Source organism: Puma concolor, chromosome B4, assembly GCF_028749965.1.
Source record: "Puma concolor isolate L17-30 chromosome B4, mPumCon1.1.hap2, whole genome shotgun sequence".
Lineage (NCBI taxonomy): Eukaryota > Metazoa > Chordata > Mammalia > Carnivora > Felidae > Puma > Puma concolor.
The window spans coordinates 9,486,155-9,505,125 of NC_141673.1; the positions used below are offsets into that span (position 1 = coordinate 9,486,155).

The 18,971-nt window shown below is 60.1% G+C and overlaps 1 long non-coding RNA gene across 3 annotated transcripts; it reads left to right on the forward strand.

The window, feature by feature from the left end:
- Positions 1-9,598: 9,598 nt before the first annotated feature.
- Positions 9,599-17,033, forward strand: LOC147578884 (uncharacterized). Of its 3 annotated transcripts, XR_015253298.1 has the most exons (4): positions 9,599-10,111; positions 10,837-11,214; positions 12,798-12,977; positions 15,848-17,033. It is a non-coding gene; the product is annotated as an uncharacterized LOC147578884 (long non-coding RNA). The 3 variants fall into 3 exon arrangements; XR_015253296.1 differs by having other exon boundaries at positions 9,599-11,214; XR_015253297.1 differs by lacking the exon at positions 15,848-17,033 and having other exon boundaries at positions 9,599-11,214; positions 12,798-15,838.
- Positions 17,034-18,971: the final 1,938 nt, after the last annotated feature.

An 18,971-nucleotide genomic window follows, 5' to 3' on the forward strand; every position in this document is an offset into this window, starting at 1 on the left:
CATGAGGCTCTGAATTTCAGGAGTTCACAGCTTCGCTTTCGTCTTTCAAATCCTGATCGATAGCAGAAACCTGGAAGCAATCCAAAGGCCCAGGGGCCTGAGAGGCGCTAAGCGGAAGCGCGCCCTTTCAGCTCCGGGGCTGGGCCTCTGAGAGCCGAAGGCCAGTGCAGAGCGAGGAGGGAGACTCCATGGGCTGCAGCAATCAGGGAAGCCTTGCTGCAAGAGGGAGGCTTGAGCCGAGCCGTGAAGGCCGAGTCATGCCCGGCTCACGGCTCACCTGAATGGAATGGATGGTTCGAGAAGGGTGGGAAAGCGCAATTCAAAGGAATGAGCTTGTTAATAGAGAAATTTGAGGCACAGCAGGAAGCAGGTTGGGAGGGACTTGGAGGTGGGTTGGGGGAGGTCTTCCCTGAGACCCTCCTCTGTACCTCACCGCAGGGAGCCCCGGTTCACCAGACCAGGATGGGGAGGGTGGGGGTGGGGAGTTGGCCCGTGCACACTGTGTGCCAGGCACCACGCGTGGCACTCGTCGTGCATCGGCTCATCGACTCCTCGCATCTACAGGACACAGAAGAGGAACTTGGGCTTGACCCCCAGGCCCCCTTGGGCCCCTTTACCTGGAGGAGGGAATGGGAAGGAAGCCTTTCGTAGAAGCAGGGGGTTTCTGTGTAGGCTGTTCCCCTGCGGAGAATCCTTTCCCTATTTTCTGCAGAGGGCAACACCACCTTGCCCTCCGGGCTCCAGTGTCACCTCCTCCTGGAAGCCTCCCCAGACAACCCCTGCCCCCCACCCCCCTCCCCCCATATCAGAGTGCTCTAATGTCAGCTCTTCCTGCTGCCTCAGTTTCTCCCTCAGCATTAGTGTTCCTGCTGCTTTGGGCTCCGTGTCCAACTTCCCAGCCTCATGGCCACCTCGTGCGTCAGGGGCTGCCTCTGTGTCTGTTCTGTTCTTCTTGTGCCCTCTGCGCCCCCAAGTGCTGAGCGCTTGGAGGTGTTCAACACAACAAATATCTCTTGAATACCTAGTTGACCGAAGGCACGAATAAACACACGAATTTAAGAATGAGCGGACGGGTCTTCTCTGGGTCACCCGGATGGTCAGTGTGGCCCGGACGCGGGGGAAGCCGGGGGTCCTGCCTCTGGGACAGCGCCCCACCCTCTCTTGCCCTCTGTCTGGCTTCCCTGCTTCCCTTCTGGAGGCTCATACCTATTCTCCACTCAGCAGCCAGAATGATCCCGTTAAAGCCCGAGTCCAACTGCAGCCTTCGGTGCAGAGTCTCCATTTTAGAAGAAGTGTCCTGTGCCGTGGATGGGGCGCTGGCTGTGCCACGTGACCGTATTTACGAACCCCGCACAGCTCCCATCGAGTGCAGAGCACCAGCCCAAGTCACCAAGGTGCCCGGTCCCTGACCTCACGTCCCTCACTCCCTGCACTCCTCTGGGCCTCTCCGTTCCTCTCTCCTGGCAGGCGTGCTGCTGCCTCAGGGCCTTTGCACTGGCTCTCCCCTCAGCCTGGAATGCTCCTCCTCTAGAAGCCTTTGGAGATGCCCCTTCCACAGCGAGGCCCCTCCTGACCTGACCCCCTAGTGATATCGGCAACCCGCTCCCCGCCTGCTCTCCTCACGCCCCACTGTGCCCACCCCTTCTCTTCTCCAGGGCGCTCTCACTTGCCACCTCGTGTGCAACGGCCTTCCTCATCACGTTGACGGTCTCTCCCCGTTCCCTTGTTTGCGGCCCTGTTCTCCAGGTCCCAGAGGCGCCGGGGAGGGAAGGGATGTGGTCTGGAGCGCGTGAGGGAGAGGGGAGAGCTCCGGGGCGGCCACAACTTCCTCAAGGCAAATTTAGGAAAAGCTGAAGTGAAAAAGGCTTGGGCAGCTGAGGGCTTCCTGCAGCTAGTTCCAGGGGCGTGCATGCGCCTCGGTGCATGTGTGCGTGTGCATACGAGCGTGCATGCGTGCGCCGTGCGTGTGCTGCCGTGTGTGTGTGTGTGTCTGTGCACTGTGTCCGTGAGAGTCCTGAAATAGGGGACTTGCCCTCTCAGGGCCTCGGGGGCTTGAGCGAGGAGGCATCGGGCTCAGCAGTCCCTGGTCCTGGCTCCCCAAGACTCCCTGGCAGGGCCCTGTGGCGCTCAGTGCTCTGTCCTCCCCCTCCCTGGGTGGTGTGACCTGACGGAAGAGCGTGTGGCCTCTGGAGCCCGACTTTCAGGGTCCCCGGTCCCAGCTCTGCCAACTGATGAACCGTGTGACCTCGAGGAAGCAATGTAGTCACACTGTGCTGCAGTTTCAGAGTCTGCAAAGTGGGGAGGATCGGACAAAACCCCACCTCCTTATTGTTGCAGGATTTGAAGGGCAAGAACACGTGAGGGGCTGAGGCCAGCCGTGAGGACCTCGGAACTGGTCTCAGATCCGGCCTGTGAGACCCAGGCCAGCCGCGGGGAGCAGGCCCCCCGGGGTGGAGGCCACCACCGGCTGAGAAGTGAGGGCCGCAGAGGAAAGTCCAAGGCTGCCCCAGGAGGCACCTGCACCCGGCAGGTGGTCTCAGTGGAGGCCTGGGGGATGAGGCTGCTTTGTCCAGGGGAGGAGGGAGGAGGGCCACGGGCTGCCCGGAGCAGGGCAGGGAGGGAGCCAGACGGCCTGGCGGTGCCTGCCGGGAACTCGGCGAGACCTATGCCCAGTAGGACCAAGGACCCCCGTCCTTGAAGTGCCTGCCTGCACCTGTCCGGGCATGGGGGAGCCACGGCAGGTGTCTGAGCAGGGGCGTGGAAGCTTCAACCCAAGGCTTCTGCTTCCAGGCCGATAGAGGGATACCACCATAGCATAGGCTGGAAAGATGAGACACTTTCTCGCAAAAATACTTAGAAAACAAAACCTGTAAGAACACAGCAGTTAGGGCACACTGCTCTGTGTGAAATGGTAACGTCCTAAGGGGCAAAGGGGCCGAGGGGAGCGCGATGTATAAAGCCTTCCTGGAGGAGGAGGCCCTGGAAGTGAGCCTTTGTGGAGGCAATAAGAAAGTATGCTGCAGCGTCCTGGGTGACTTTGGGCAAACCACTTCCCTCTCTGGTCTCCGCTCCCATCTGCCCTCCCAGCGCTGACCCAGGCCCCTCCCCTGTGGCTCTCTGGGCTCTGACATTCCTCCATCAGAGATGAGGACCCTTGGAATCCGCCGGGGGCGGGGAGGGGGGCGATTCAGGTTCTTGATTTAGACGGAGACCCCACCTGCCTCGGTTTCCCCTCTGCGCTGGCTGAGGCAGGGAGGATTATAATGCTTGATTGTCAAAGACCTTGCACGCCTCAGGGGCCAGATGCCAGGGATTGTTTTCCATTCCTAGGAGGGTGGGCCCTTCCTGCCAGGAGAAAATTCCAAGCTCTTGCAGCCGGGGAGGGGGTAGATCCTGTCACCACCACCACCGTCCCCCACCCCCCCCCCCCATGACCACATACCCGCCGCCCAAACTTGTGGCACCAGCGACTTTCTTTCTCTTCTCCTTCTCTCTTGGCAAAGGTACCTGCCCAGGGCCCGGAGGAGAGGCCCTCAGCCTCTTCTGTTTGCTCAGAAGCACCTTCTCTCTTCCCTTCTCCTTTCCCACTTTGGCCATTCGCCCAGAGACACGGGCCCAAGGCGGGGGCCGTGCGGAATGACCCCCACCAAGGCCTGGCTCGTTCTGCTCCTGGATGTCTGTTCAGTCCGGGTGGTAGGAAGAACACGGGCTCGTGACCTCTGGGGCAATGGGATTTTTATTCGGGAATTTTCGGCTACAAAGGACCCTTGCTCCCAGCATTCCGTAAATCCAGTTCCGCGGTTCTGATCTTCGGTTGCAAGATGCTGCATTTCTGAAATTATTGGGTTCTAAGAGTCTTGGGCCTGACATGATTTGGCTTTCAGAGCCTTGGGCCTGGAATGGAAAATGTTCCACTACTCGATGGCCCTGGACTTCTCTAGTTGTGAGAACCTGTGGTGCTAGAATGTTCTAGTTCAAAGGTTTTGTGCTTCTGGAAGTCTGGATCCAGGTGTCTGCAGTCCCAACACGGCGCTGTGGGTCGAGGGTGCCCCGGGGAGGGGCGGGGGGACGGGAGGAGGGACTGGGCAGGGGGGTGGTGACGGCGTGGCACAGTGGCGGGCCAGGTGCACCCATGTGGGCGTTGGCGGCAGCTCCGGTGCTGACAGCTGGGCAGGGGCCGCTGCCTGAGCTCATGGCACCTGGCCTTGACCCAGGACCGGGAGGGGATGGGACGGGAGGGGGACCCAGGGGAGGTCAGGCTGACGGCCTTCCACAAGCTCGGCCACCTCCTTCCCTCCCTGGGCCCTCCTCCTGTCACCCACTGACCTCACAGGTGCCTAGAGTGCCGAGCCCACCTAGGGCAGCCCCTCACTGCATGAGGGGAGACTCGGACGCAGCTAGGGAGGGCGGGGCTTTCCGGGTCCCACCAAGGTCAGGGGCAGCCTAAGATACCCCCCACCTCTCCCTGCCGGTCTCATGTTAACCAGCCCCTCAGACACCCCTCTTCTTCCCTGGATGTATGGTGTCTGGTCACAGACTGACCCCCCCAACCCCACCCCCAGCTTGCACCCCAACAACAACGGCCGTCAGTCCCAGATCTTTGGGCTGCGAAGAGTCAGGATCTCAGAGCCTGACACCAGGGGGCCTCAGTCTTCCCATCTGGACACTGGAGGAGGTGAGCTATCTGCCCTCGGGGCCCCGACCGCCTGTGTCCACTCTGACGGTCCACTTCCTCACCCCCCACTCCCAGCCCTTCCCCGGGCTCCCCTGTGCCCTCCTGGCTTCTGGGAAGGGGCTCCCCACCCCTCCCCGGCCCCGCTTTGGCACGCTCCCAGCAGGCTCGTGGGAGCTGGAATTCGGAGCCGTCCCTGGCGTGTGCGCACTGCCTCCCGCCTGCCGGGGCGCCTCCCCTGACTAGGGGCCAGGAATTCCTCCCGCTTGCTCCCAACAAGCCCCTGGGGAAGGAGGAGCTGTGGGAAGGGGCAGGGAACATACTGGAAGTCAGGACTGAGTGGGGGGCTGGGAGGCAGTCCCGGCCTACAGACACCCAAGGTGGGACAGGCAGGGGGGCGGAGAGGCGGGATGTGGGTGAGTTGTGACCACATCCTCCGACCTTGCCTGCAGTCCCATCATGTGCGCCAATGACGGCAGTTGTTAAGTCGTCCTCTGCCCTTATATAGATTTGTTCACTGGTTCAGATGTTTCCTGAGCACCTACTAGGTGCCAGGCATCCCGTGAGGTGCGGGGGACACAGCCACGAGTGGGGCAGAGACAAATATCACCCACACGGGGCTTCTATTCCGTGCAAGGACAGCTGATAAACACAGAGGCCGTCTGCATTGGGCTCCTGTGAGCCCCTGGGGGCATGGGCCACCCGGCCTTGCAGGCTCCCAAGCATAGCCCTCTTCCACTGCTCGGGCCTCCCCTCCGGCCCTCATCCAACCGGACACCCGGGACCATGGCCCTTGGCTGGGCACAGCGTCCCAGGGAGCATAGTCAGAGGGCGGAGCGCCGTGCTGGGTTCCTCCCAGGATTTGTTCTTCACTTGCTGCGTAACCTTGGGCGAGGTGCTGCCCTCTCTGGGCCTCAGTTTCCGTTGCAAAATGCGGCACTGGGACCAGCGGTAATGGGCACCTTCGCCACCCCAACGGCCTCTCGCTCTGGTTTTCAAGGCACACGGGGGCCTGCCATCTGCCAGAGGGCTTTGGCCGCTGATGGGGGTTGCCCCAGGGTGGGTGACGCACTTCCAGCTGCCTACCTGGCCCCGCTTCAGCTTGCCTGGTCCTCCAGCTGTGCAGCCCAGAGCAGTGATGTCACTGCTGGGGAGACGGTGACTTCAGGTGGGGGTTACCCTGCCCCGGGCTCGTCTGGCCTGGTGCCAGATCTGCTTCCCACGGGGAGGCTTCACGGATCACCCTGGCGCTCTGCTCACCCCCCCAGCCAACCTGGACCCTCACCATGGTCTAGACCCTCATTTGGATTGAGCCGGGTCTCTCCAAGCCAATCTGGTCCAGGCGGAGGGCCGGGCAGGGGCCTCCTCGGCAGAGGAAGGATTTGTGGCTCAAGCCTAACCAGCTTTGTGACCTTGGACAAGTTACTCTCTCGTGCTGGGCCTCAACTCCTCTCCTGAAATACGGGTCAGTTTCCAAACAAGGTCCTCCAGGGGCCCCCCAGTGGAGAGCAGGTGGGAGGCCTGACCCAGCGCAAGATGGCCCTGACTCTGAGGCAGTGGGAGATGATTCCGTCAGTAACACGGGCAATTCAAACATCCCCCTACTCTCCAGCTTTAATGGCACCAACAAGCTAATGTTGCCTTTCGTGACCACCTCAGTCCTGTGCCGGCTGCCTCTTCCATGGCCCCAAAGAAAACACTGGATCCCCCCTAACTGCTCCTCCCTTGCCTCTCCAGCCCTGGAAATGGCGCCACTGTTCACCCAGTTTCTTAAGCTAAAAACCCACGGGTGTCCCTGGCGGCCCACAGCGACACGGACGAATCTCGCGTCGGGAGCAAAAGTCTACCTACGTCTCGCAAAGGAGCTTGTGTTGTGACTCCGTATACGCGAGGGTCAAGAAGGGGCGGAACAGGAGGGTGGTTCCCCTTGGAGGTGGGGTGGGTGGGTACCGGCCCGAAGGACAAGAAGGGAGCTTCTGGGTCCAGAAAATGATCTGGGTCTCCATCTGGGAGCCAATCTTACGGGTATGTTGAGATCTCAAAAAATCTAATCATCAGTCTTGATTCGTCTACTTTCCACGGCGGGGGACAAAGATCCCAACGGCCATGCGCATTCCAGTCTACAGGGGCGGCGTGGGGGGCAGCCGGTAAGCAAGAGAAACAGGCAAATATGTTGTAGATCAGAGCGCAGGAAGAGGTAGGAAAGGAAGAGGATAAGGCCAGGGAGGTGAGCCCCGGAGCAAGCGAGGGAAGGAGCCACGAGGCTCTTGCCCGGTGTCCCAGGGAGGGACGGCACGTCCCAATGCTCTCAGGAGAGAAATCAGGACACATATACGGATATGCACTGTTGTGGGTTAGAAGAGGTTGCTGTGAGCACTCGTGAGAAACAGAAACCAGAAAACGGGGTTTGGAAGCTGTCGTTTTAGGGGTCGGTATCGAAAGTTGACATGCTGAGGGGTTGCTCTTTCGGGATAGCGTAGCCCTGGGTTGTTTTGTTTGTTTTTGTTTTTTTGTTTTGCCATCAGAGCCCTTATCTACCCCATCTGCGTCCGCGGGTCTCTCTGGAACACGCTCGCCCTGCATCCCAGCTCCCAGCGGCCTCGCCCGGACCTCGGCCTGAGTACCCGGATGAGCGAACAGACTTTGACAGCCGGCCCTGCCTTTGTGGGCCAGGAACACACCCTCGCTGCGGGGATTTGTTTGGACGCCGCGTTGCCCCTGGGTGTTCTCCCCGTGCCGCCCACCAGGCCTGCTCTGTGCCGGGCTGTTCCCTGCAGGAGGTGGAGAGCGTGGGCTGGGACTCATGGCCTGGCCTCATCTCAGTTGCTCCTCCCTGGGTGGCCTTGGCAGGCTCCTTCCTTCTTGCGTTGGCTTCCTGGACTGTAAAATGGGGATATTCACACCCAGGCAGGGGTCTGGCCCAGGGGGGGCGAGCTGGGATGTCCAGTGGCTCCCTGGGTATAGGGGTGCGGAAGAGGAGTTCTTACGGTGGGGGTGATGTCCAGGGATTTGGAGTTTGGCCTGTGTGACTTGGGGCAGGTCGCCTTCCCTCTCTGATCACTGCTCGGCTCCAAGATAACTGGCATGGCGGCGCTTTGGGGCTGGGGACTGGGACGGGGCGCTCTGGCTCGTGGAGCCCCACCTGGTGATAGGAGGGTGTGGGGCGGTGTCGGAGGCCGGGGGCAGCGCCAGCTCAAAGTGTCTGGGGCAGACAATGGGCACTGTGTGCAGGGGGGAGCCGGGCGGGGCGGTGTGGGTGGCACAGTGGCACCCCAGCAGGAATGTGCTGGCCTGTCTGGGAATGGGAGCGCATCGCTTCCCTCGTGGCCTGCCCCCGCCACCCCCCCCCCCCCACCACCGTGGCCTCGCGCCCACCCTGCCGCACGTGGTTCAGAGCCCGGGATGGCCGAGGGAGGCAGTGGCAGATTAGGAATTCCTGGGTCCCTGCATGCCTGAGCAACCTCCCGGGTCTTGGAAGAATGATGGGGGCGGGCGCATGGAGCTTCCCCAAGCCGCTGGCTTTGCCGGGTGGCCTTGGGCAGGTCCCTGCCTCCGTTGAGGGCTCAGCGTTCCCATCTGTGTAAATGGTCTCTGGTGGCCCCGTAGGGACTTCCTTGGGTGACAACATCTCTCGTGGCCCGATCACCTCCCTCACTCTGCCCCACTCTCCTTCCACGGGGTGGGGACTTGGTCTGGTCTCGCCAACCGCTCGGTCCCTTGGCCCAGAACATAGCCTGGCCTTGGCTATGCTCAGTAAGCGTTTGCCGGATGAAGGCATTTTCATTATTATTTGCATCATTTTCTCCTTGCTGGCCCCAGGTCCTTTCTCTGCCCTTCTCATCCTGTCCATCGGCCGCCCCGCCCGGAGGGTTTTCGGGCTTCCCTCTCAGCGGCACTTGGGGGTTCAGCCAATGGGAGGCACCGGAAGAGGGGAGGGGGGGGACAAGCGGGGAGGGGGGGGGGACAAGGGAGGAGGGGTATTTCTCCCCTGCTCTCCTCCTTGGTCCAGCCAGGTATGCTGGAGCTCCTGTGTGTGTGTGGCCTTCCTCCCTGCCTGTCCTCTCACTGGCTTTTCCCTCAGGAGCTCTGGGGACGCTCCCAGCAACTCCACTGTGTCTCTGCCCAGCTCAGCTGTCCAGCTCAGAGCGGCCTTTGTGCAAGGTTGCTTCTTCGAAAGCCCCTCATATCTGCTTCCTGCCAGGGCGCTGCCGCGGGTGCTTGTTTTATCCTAGCCACTGGGCCAGCGGCCAGGTGGCTTCCGTGATCCCCATCTTACAGATGAGAAAACTGAGGCCCGGAGAAGCGCTGTGAGTGACTCTAAGCCTTCTGGCCGGAGAGTATCAGATTCTGAACCCAGGTCTCTGTGACTCTGGTGCCTGGGGCCTTCGGTCCTGGGCCACACTTGATTTTCAGCTTTTCTGACAGTCGAAGCATTAAAAGCTTACGATGCTCAGGTAGAAGGCCCGCCAAGTAATAAAAGTGATCAGTTCCGTTCCCTAACTCACTCTGGCCAGGCCCCGGGCCCTGGGCCAGTGGCTTGTTAGAGGCACTCCTCCACTGCTCCCCGTGGCAGAGCTGTGGGGAAAGGAGGCCGGGTGGGCCAGGGGACCGCTCTGCCAAGGCCTGCGGTCGGGGCAGGGAGAGTGGGGGGCGGGGAGGGTGCCGGACCGTCTCCATCTGTCGGTGGGCCTTCTCTGTCGGTGTGGCCAGGAGAGCAGACAGCCCCTCCCCGGGGAACTCCCCGACCGGCCGGTGAGCCCAGGGTCCAGACAGCCTCGTGAACTCCCGAGGTGGCCACTGGATGACTTCATGGGCCTTTCCCACTCCTGAGTCACCACAACTCACTCGCTGACCCCTTGGGCACCTTTGGAGGGGAGAGAGTGGGCGGCGGGGCTGGTGGGCAGGGCAGGGCCCTGTTACCTAACAGTGCAGGGGGGCGGTGGGGGAAAGCAGGCTGTGATATTACCTCTGCTGTGCGAATTAGGGGGCCTCTCTGCCCCTCTCTGGGCCTCAGGGACAACATCACCCCCTCCGGGGGGGTGCATCGAAGCCCCCCATTCCAGCTTGGGCCTGCTAGAACTGGCCAGCTTGGGGCTGTGGATGTAGCTGTCCCAGAGTGAAGGGAGGAAAGCGTCCCTGTCTGTTTCTTCCCTGCCCTGCCCCCAACGCAGGTGTGAATCAGCCCAGGTGAGGAAACTGACTCACCTTCCCACCTGGGCCTGGAGAAAGGGCCACTTTCCCTTCCCCGGGGTTGGAATCAAACTTGAACTTGACTGTTAACTTCCAGAAGAGAGTGACTCTGACACGTTGGCGGCGGGTGGGGGCGGCTACAATGCAAAGACTTGGGGATGTCAGGTCCTTGGAGGAAGACACCAAGTGCCGGGCTCATGGCATCCACTTGGCAGACATGACCTTAGAGGATCCTCGAGCCACCTGTCGGTAAGTACCCTCAGTTAGGGAGGCCGAGGCCCAGTGTGGGGGGTCACTCACCTAAGGTCACGCTGCCCAGGTAAGTGCCTGTGGACGGAGATCTGACCCAAGCCTGGGATTTTCGTTTTTGGAGGAACCTTCTTGCCCCATCTTACACCCCCCAGCCCTACGCTGTGAGTTCACCCCCTGCCCCGCCTTAGAGACCAGGGGAGGCTGGGAGGGGCCGAGGCAGGGGGAGCTGAGGGTTCGCACCCCCCACCTGTGTCACGGGGTCCAGGGGCCGCCAGGGAAACGGTGGACCCCTCCTCTGTGCCCCCATCACGGGTTAAGTCTTTCCCCCAACATTCTGCTGTTGTTAATCGTTAAGCGGCCTAATGATTAATTAATTACCAAGACCCGCGGGGGCTCGCTTGAGTGCACCTGGTGCCGGTGACCAGGGCGCCCTCTCCCCGGCGCCCTGTTCCCCAGCCACCAGCGTGCCCAGAGAGACACATGGGTGAGGGCCACGAGACTCAGACGCAGACGGGGGCAGCACTGTCACCACTGGGGGCAAACCCTGCTCTGTCCCGGGCCCTGGTCACAGCACGGCCCGCGGCTGGCAGGGGACGGGGCGACAGGCAGAGCGAGAGCCGCCAGAGGAGGGATGACAGAGCCCAAGAGGCCGGACAGGGCGAGGAGGGCTGCTGGGGCCTCCTCCTAGCCTCGCTTCCATGGGGTCTGTTTGAATTCCACAGGGCACACCGGGAGCGGCCCGAATCTTTGCGTCCGCGCCGCAAGGCTCTGAGGACCGTCTGAACCAGTGTGGGTTCTGACCCTTCTACCCCTTCGCCAGCCCGAGCCTCGGTTTCCCTCATCTGCCTGCCTGTCCTGCCTGCCTCCCAGGGTGAACTGAGCTGAAGGATTCTCTAGTGGAAACACTGGGGGCAGCTGGTGGGTGTGGAGGAGACTTGGGGGCAGGGTTCTTGCCGAGAAGCAGTAGGACAGGGCACAGGACTCCTAACTCAGGGAGTGACTTTGGCCAAATCCTTTCTTCTCTCTCAGCCTCAGTTTCCCCATCTATAAAACAATACGGCGTCAGCGAATGCCCAGGACCTTGGGGGGACCTCTAATGGGTGAGTGGGTCATTGGTGCCATGAAGATCCCCCTTCCCACTGTCCCCCCTTCCCCCTGTCCCCACCACGCCCCAGGGCGTGCACCTCACCACCCCCTCAGGAGGTGCTGGGCTGTGAATGTCAGCAGGCCCTCTCTCCATGGACCTCGCGAAGGCACATTATCTAGAGCTCTAAGGACCTCAGGTCACTTCCAGCCGGGTCTGCCAGGCCGTGTAGGAGAATCTCCAGCCTTGCACATGGTGACCATTTTTACCTCATGTCTGAGGGGCCTGGCCTCCCAGACAGCCTGAGACGCTGACCCTGGGGAGGCAGGGGGTCTCTGAATACTTGCGGTCATCTGGGGTTTTAGAATTTTTGAAAATTAAAAGGAAACAACACAGATAATACAGAAATCCATAAACACACTCTCATCATAGGAGGGCATATATTCAGGGCGCCTGGGTGGCTTCGTCGGTTGAGCGTCCGGCTTCAGCTCAGGTCACGATCTCACGGCTTGTGGGTTGGAGCCCCGCGTCGGGCTCTGTGCTGACAGCTCGGAGCCTGGAGCCTGTTTCAGATTCTGTCTTCCTCTCTCTCTGCCCCTCCCCCGCTCGCACTCTCTCTCTGAAAACAAATAAACATTAAAAAAAAAAAAAAAAAGGAAGACATATATTTGCCTTCCCACCCTGTCAGGGTTAAATAGAGTCCCCCCCCCCCCAAATTCATGTCCACCCAGAACCTCAGAAGGTGACCTTGTTTGGAAAGAAGTTTTCTGCAGATGTAATTGGAAAAAGGATTTCAAATTAAGATCATAGTGGGACTCAGTGGGTCCTAAATCCACCAAGAGTGTCTTTACACGAGAAAGGAGAGGAATAGTTGAAAATAGAGACACAGGGGCAAAGGGGTCACTTGAGACAGAGGCAGAGACCAGGGGGGGACCAGCCACAAATCACACCGCCCAGAGCCACCAGAAGCTGGAAAAGGCAGCAAGGATTATCCCTTGGAGCCTTTGGAGGGAGTGTGGCCTTGGTGACACCTTGATTTCAGACTTCTGGCCTCCAGGACAAAGAGAATAAATATTTGTCTGTTGTTTTAGGCCACCCAGTTTGTGATGATCTGTTTTGGCAGCCGCAAGATACATACCCGGGTCCCAGGGCCCTCCCCTGTCTGTTGTCCGTCCCCCTGGAGCTTCTCTCCGCTCTCCACACATGTCAGAATCTTATACAGGGATTATGCTTTAAAAATTATTTTTAAATGTTTATTTTTGAGAAAGAGAGAGAGGGAGGGAGGGAGACCGAGCATGAGTGGGGGAGGGGCAGAGAGAGAAAATGAGGCACAGAATCGGAAGCAGGCTCCAGGCTCCAAGCTGTCAGCACAGAGCCCGACGCGGGGCTTGAACTCACAAACTGTGAGATCATGACCTGGGCTGAAGTCAGGCACTCAACTGACTGAGCCACCCAGGCGCCCCGAGATTGTGCTTTGAAAACTCAAAGGGGTTCACGCTCCGCAGAACATTCGTGAATGGCTCTCACCCACCCATCCACGCGCGTATCAGGAGAGGGTCCAGATTCTCTCTCTACAGCTGACTTCATCCTTTCCACTAGTCCACGTGTGACTCTGCCGTCCTTCATTCGACGAGCCCTTGCTGATGGACATGAGGTCGTTTCCAGCTTTTCTCCATCAGACACAATGCCACGACGAACGTCTTTGCCCTGTCCCTTTGGCACCTGCTGGGTGGTTCCTAGAGCGTAGAAGTTGCCTTAGGAGAGTTACTGGGTCAAAAGGTAAGCTCGTTTACAGTTTGATTGGTTTCATCAGACCGAGTCAACATGTATTAGAAATGTAGACTATTCGGGCACCTGGGCAGCTCAGTTGGTTGAGCATCCGACTTCAGCTCGGGTCATGATCTCACGGTTCGTGAGTTCGAGCCCCCGCTCGAAGTCGGGCTCACTGCTGTCAGTGCAGAGCCCGCTTTAGAGCCTCTGTTTCCCTTTCTCTCTGCTCCTCCCCACTCACACTTGCTCTCTCTCTCTTAAAAAAAATATGTAGACTCTTGAGAAGGAGAGAAGCATGGAAATAGGCTTTTGGATTTTATAGTGTTGGATATTCCCAAACCCGGAATCAGATGACTGGAAGGCATTGGGAGAGGATCCTGGAAAGGACATCTGTGCTGGGGTCTCACTCAGGGGGAGCCTTGAATAACCTGTCCCAAGCCCTCTGTGGGTTTCTGTCCCCTGGGGTAGGAGAAAGCAGAGGAGATGGGACCGGGGCCCCCTCTGTGCAGCTATAGCCCCCTACCACCCCCACCACAATGTGGGTCCCGCTGTGTAGTCACGGCCTGTTTATAGCTCCCAGTCTGGGAGTTCCTCGAGGGCATCAGTAGACGGGCCAGCAAGTGGTTGAAGTGTCCAAAGTATGTGTGCACACCTGTAGGGGCTGCGGGGCTTCTGCAGTTGAATACAGCCTGGGTGTGCACTTGGGTGGGTCCTGGGTACAGCCTTCAGTGTTTTGGCAGGCCCGTGCGATGTGCGTGTGTGCGTATCTGTGTGCACGTGAATGCTTGTGTGCGTGTCTGTAGGTAAACGTGGGCATGTCCCTGTGCGAGTGCATGGCTGCATACCTGTGTACCCGCCTCTGTGGGTGCGCATGGTCATTTGCACACACTCATGTATTTGCACGAGTGCCGTGTGCGTGGGTGTGTCCGTGTATGCGTGCGCGCGCACGCCGTGTGCATGGGTGTGTCCGTGCATGGGTGCGTCTGTGCACGCGTGCGCGTGCGTTGCTTCCGGGGGCAGGTTGCTGCCGTGGAAAGCCTCCTTGTAGCAGCTGCTACATGTCACTATTCCTCATTTGAGAACTAAAAATAGCCCATGCCCAGCTCTGTCCCAGCGGGCAGGGGGCCGCCGGGCAGCCCCACAGGGCACCCTGGCCAGGCTCTTGCCCTCCTCCCTTCTCGGGCCACCGTCCTCCTTGCCTGTCCCGGCCGCGGGCTCCCATGAGCTCCTGCAGGCCCTGATCAGCCAGGGCAGGGAGGGGGTGGGGAGGTGCCGAGGCCCTGCCCATGTCCAGGCGGCTGGACTCGAGCAAGGCCTGATAAGGTCAAGCATGGAGTGGGGTCCGCCCCCTCGCTCCAGCCAGGGCCAGCCGGACGGACATGAGTCAGCACAGGGGGCATCGGGCAGCGCAGGCCTGACCACTGGCTGGTGGCAGGGAAGGCCTGGGGGTGGGCTCTCCCCCCTGGGCAGGGCAGGAACTAGCCAGGAGGAATCACCTGCTGGCGTCGGCCGAGCCCTGACCTCATTCTCCATCTTGAGGAACGCCGCCTTCTCTTCCACCCAGAAAGCCCCTCTCCCAGGCCCCCGGTGGGCTCCCTGGCCTGGCCTGGCCATACCCCTTGGCATTCAGAGTGCTGACGCCCACCCTGCAGAAGGGCGCTTCCTGGATTAGCTGCACTGCCCTAGGGCCTTGCATACACCCCCTCCTTGGGGAAGTCCTTGCTGACCCGCAGGCTGTGCTGGGGCATCTTCTGAGCGCCAGCTCCCTCCCTGGGAGCCCCTCACTCTCAGCAGGGAAGAATATCTTCTCCCTCCTTGTGTTCACATCGGGTCCCTCAATGCTTCTCCATCACAGCCTGGGAGGTGTCATTCTGTCCTCTTCTACAGTGGACGAAGCCAAGGCCCCACTGGGATGTGACTGGCCCCAAGTCCTCATTTGCTGTGTGACTTTAGGCTAATGGCCTAACCTCTCTGGTTTCCTTATCAGAGGGATCCACGGGGCACTAATCTCCTCCTGGTGATGCTGTGTGCTGTGTAAGGGGACGGACACCGTGAATTCGCGAGGCCTACTGCAAATCCCACCTTGGGCAGGACTTACCGGGGGATCCCCAGGCACAGGCTCTACTGGGGGCTGTGCAGCCCCCAGCTGGACCAGAGGTTCAGGGGTGGAAATGATTCTAGCTGGAACCCAGGTGGTCTTTGGCCCTGGGGTTGAGCCATTCCCGGAAGTAAGCCAGCAGCTGCTCTGAGCCCAGCTGGATGGATGGGAGCGGGAGGATGTGGATGGGGGGCCCCGGAACTGCCCCACCAGCTCTTGGGAAGAACATGGAGAAAGTGCCTTTGGCCTGGGGCCTGGGTCGGGTGGTGACAGACCCCGGGCTTGGATCTTCCACTGAGAAAGGGGCAGATGTGGAGGAGGAGCAAGGACACCCTGAGACCTGGCCCCAGTGCTCTGAGCCAGCTTCCCTACTTCCTAGTTGTGTGACTCAGTTTCCTCATCTGCAAAACGCGGTTATAACTGCCTCACCTCGCAAAGTTGTTGTGAGGACTGAGTGGCTCGTGCGCCCAGGGGCCTGGCACACAGTAGGCCTCACCTGGGGCATCTCCCCTCCCGCACCCTCTCTAGCTCCCAGGCACCTGCAAATCCCCCCTCGTTCCCAGGCTCAGAGAATGACACAAAGGGGGGAAAGAAGGGACAATTAAAACAAACAAAACCCCTATATACTTGCTAACAGGCTCACAATCAAGATACATCAAAGAGTGTGGAGTGAAACGTCCCCCCCCCCCCACCTCTTCAGTCCGTTTCTGGAGGATTGTCCCAGAGATGGCCTAGGCAGAAACACTCAAATATAGATTTCCTTTTTTCTCTACACCTTCAGCACACGTCCGCACCTCGGAGAGCGACCCACATCGACACACACAGGGCTTCCTCACCCTTTCCCACGGCTGAGGTGTGTGGCGTCCCACGGCTTCTTTAAGGAGACCGCGGGCGGAAGTGTAATTTATTTATTTGGAAAAGCAAGGGAAGGGCTTAACGAGAGCGTCCTTCCTCGCATCTGCGGCGGCTTTGGGTCTGGACGCCACCACGTGCCACGTGGGGGGCCTCGCGACTTGCTGCTTCTCTCCCAGCCCCAGGTTTCTTGCCCGGAAGACGGTCATTGTATCCGGGCCCCAAGACATTTTGCTAACTGGTAGCCCGCGGGCTGCCTGTACCCTGCTCCTGGATGCGTTTTGCTCCCCCCGAGTTTTCCAAAATCTGGAGAGTTCACGGTGAAACCCCGGCTTTGGAAAATTCAAGTCTGGCAAGAGGCGGCTCACAGCCCTTTGGACGGCGCAAGGGTACTCCGCTTGGTCACAGGCCCCACCATGCCGCAGTGACCATTTGAATGTGCTCCTGCCTGATCTTATCGGCCTCGTCCTCAGGGGGCTCTCGGGCTGCTGGCGTTAAGACTTGGGCAAGCATAATAGGGGCTTTGTGAACTCCCCAGGGCCAGAGTCCCCAGCACCCTGCCCGGGGCCCAGCTTCACCCTCCAAAGTGTCTGGGATTCGGTGGCCGGAGCCACGGCTAGTGCAGACCTGGGGCCCCGAGCAGGAGGCTCCAGAGAGTCTCCCCTCCCAGAAGGGAAGAGGGAGTGCTGGCACCACGTCTGGGAAGGGCTCCGGGCTCTGAGCCAGGCAGCTGCGTCCCAAGAGGCAGTGGCTAAGTCTTCTTCCCTAGGCTGGAGCCGGAAGCTAGTCCACAGGCACCTGGAGTTTCCATCTCCTGGTCCCCAGGATGCGAATTCCTGCTCACCACCCCCCACGCCTTCCTCTTCCTCACCTACATTTGGCAGCCGCATCCTGTAGGTTGGGCCAGGCCTAAAGGGGAGGCAGGACGTGGGTGGGTTCCCAGGGGAACCTCAGTGGCATCCTTTCTCCAGGGCGGTGGAAATCTCTTCTTGGCCCCCGGGGTGCCTTGAAACGCAGTTTGAAAACCACTGATGGAACCCTTTTGACAGATGGCAAACAGAGGCCTGGAGTGAGGAAGGGTGGGAGGGTCAGACCTTGGGGACCCTTGCGGTCCTCCCCCCCCCAGCCCCCCCCCCCCGTCTACAACAGAGCATGGCATTCATTCATTCATTTATTTACAATAGGCTCCTGGCCCAGTGTGGAGCCCAACACGAGGCTTGAACTCGTGGCCCTGGGATCAAGGTAGGAACTGAGATCAAGAGTCAGACCCTGAACCGGCTGAGCCACCTTGGCGCCCCCTCCTTTTAGATTGTCCCCGAAAGAAACCCGATATTCCCCCAGCAGTCACTCCTCATTACCCTTTCCCCAGGCCCCAGAGCTACAGGCATACCCTGAGTGGATGTGTCTCCTCCTCTGGACGTTTCGCATAAATGAAACCATACGGAGCACATGGCCTTGGCGACCGGCTTCGTTCGCGGAGCGTCATGTTGTTCGTGGCGCGCATCGTGACTCACGAATCATGGTGTTCGTCTTTCTTTCATGTACGTTTTTGGAGCAGTGTCTGTTCCAGGGCATGGGCGACGGTGGGGATGAGGAGGTATTAGGAGCCCCGCCCTGGGGCTACAGGAGCACAGAACTGAGCCCTGAGTTCCACTTCTGTCTGCCTCTGTTTCATTCTGTGACCTTGGAAAAGACACGTCCTGCTCTGGGCCTCAGTTTCCCTATCTAACGTTCATTCTGCTGTGAGAGCCAGAGCCGGTGCTACAGGTGACTTCACTGAAAGCCAAGATGAGGGGCGTGGAGCTTCCACACCCCCCTCCTCCCCCTCCGGGGGTGGCTCACCTCCAGTCACTGGGCTGCAAGGGCTCTCCGTGCACAGGGGCCTCTCCGTGTCCTGGGTCTCACGCCAGCCCGCGCTCTTAGGCATCAAATGCCGGGAAGCGTGGGTCTGCGGGAAGGCCTTGCTCGGGCTGGTGGTGAGCGGAGAGCAGGTGGTCAGTCCCTGGGCTGCCAGCCCGTGGGAAGCAGCACATTTGTCTCTTGGCTGAGTGCTCCTCTCCGCTGTCCACCTGTTGCTTCCACCTGGGGGCGGGGGTGACGCAGGAAGCTAAAACGGGGGAAGAGGAGGGTCAGGCTGGGGAGGAAGCCGGGCTGAGAGCCCCTCCTCTGGCAAGCAACGGGGCGGATCGGCTCCGGCGCTCACGCATTCATCCATCAGTTGTTCCCCCAGCCCTGGGCCGGCCAGCTGTGCCTTCTGGATGGACGTGCCGACCACAGGACGGTCACTGGCTCAGCAGACTTGCCGAGAGGGTGGACGCGGAAGCCTGGGACCGGGGCTGCCCTGCCCCCCACAGTGCTCTGTTTGAGCAGGAGAAGAAAACGCAGAATCACGTCAATTCCTTAGAGTGTTTGCCAGGGTCCAGGCGCCGCCCCAAGGCGCTCGAACAAGTGGAGTCTCTCAATTCCCTATGCAACACTCGTATGGCAAAATCGTTATAATCTCTGTTTCTGCATGGGGAAACTGAGGCTTGGAGAGGCGCAGGGACTGGATCAAGGGGTCCCAGTGAGTTAGCTGCAGACCTGGGGGCCGAGACCCGGTGTCCTGCTCCCAGGTCTGGGTTCCCTCCCCACCGTGAAGCTCTTTCCTCTTTTCCCCACCTGACCTTCTAGAACTTAGACCTGGTGCTCGGCACCCCGCACCCCGCCCCTTCCCCCCAGTATCTGACCGGTATTCGAGAAGGCGGTCCGGTGTGCTGAAGAGAAACTTGCAGCAGCGGGGGGATCTGGGCTGAAGTCCTCGCTGTGACCTGGGCAAGACCCCCACCTTCTCTGGTTCCAGGTTCTTCGATGGGCCTTTGGAAGGAGCTCTGTCTAGGGCGGCTCTGGAGAGCGTGGGGTGGGTCAGGGTGGGCTCCCTGGCGGGGCCTGGGTCGAAGCAGCCTTGGGGAAGTGTGGCTGCAGCCTATGGGTCATTTCCCAGGGGACACTGGAGTCTTGTCCCCCTCCCCACCAGCACTGGCTGGCTTATCGTCGTCTGTCTCAGGCGGTTCTTC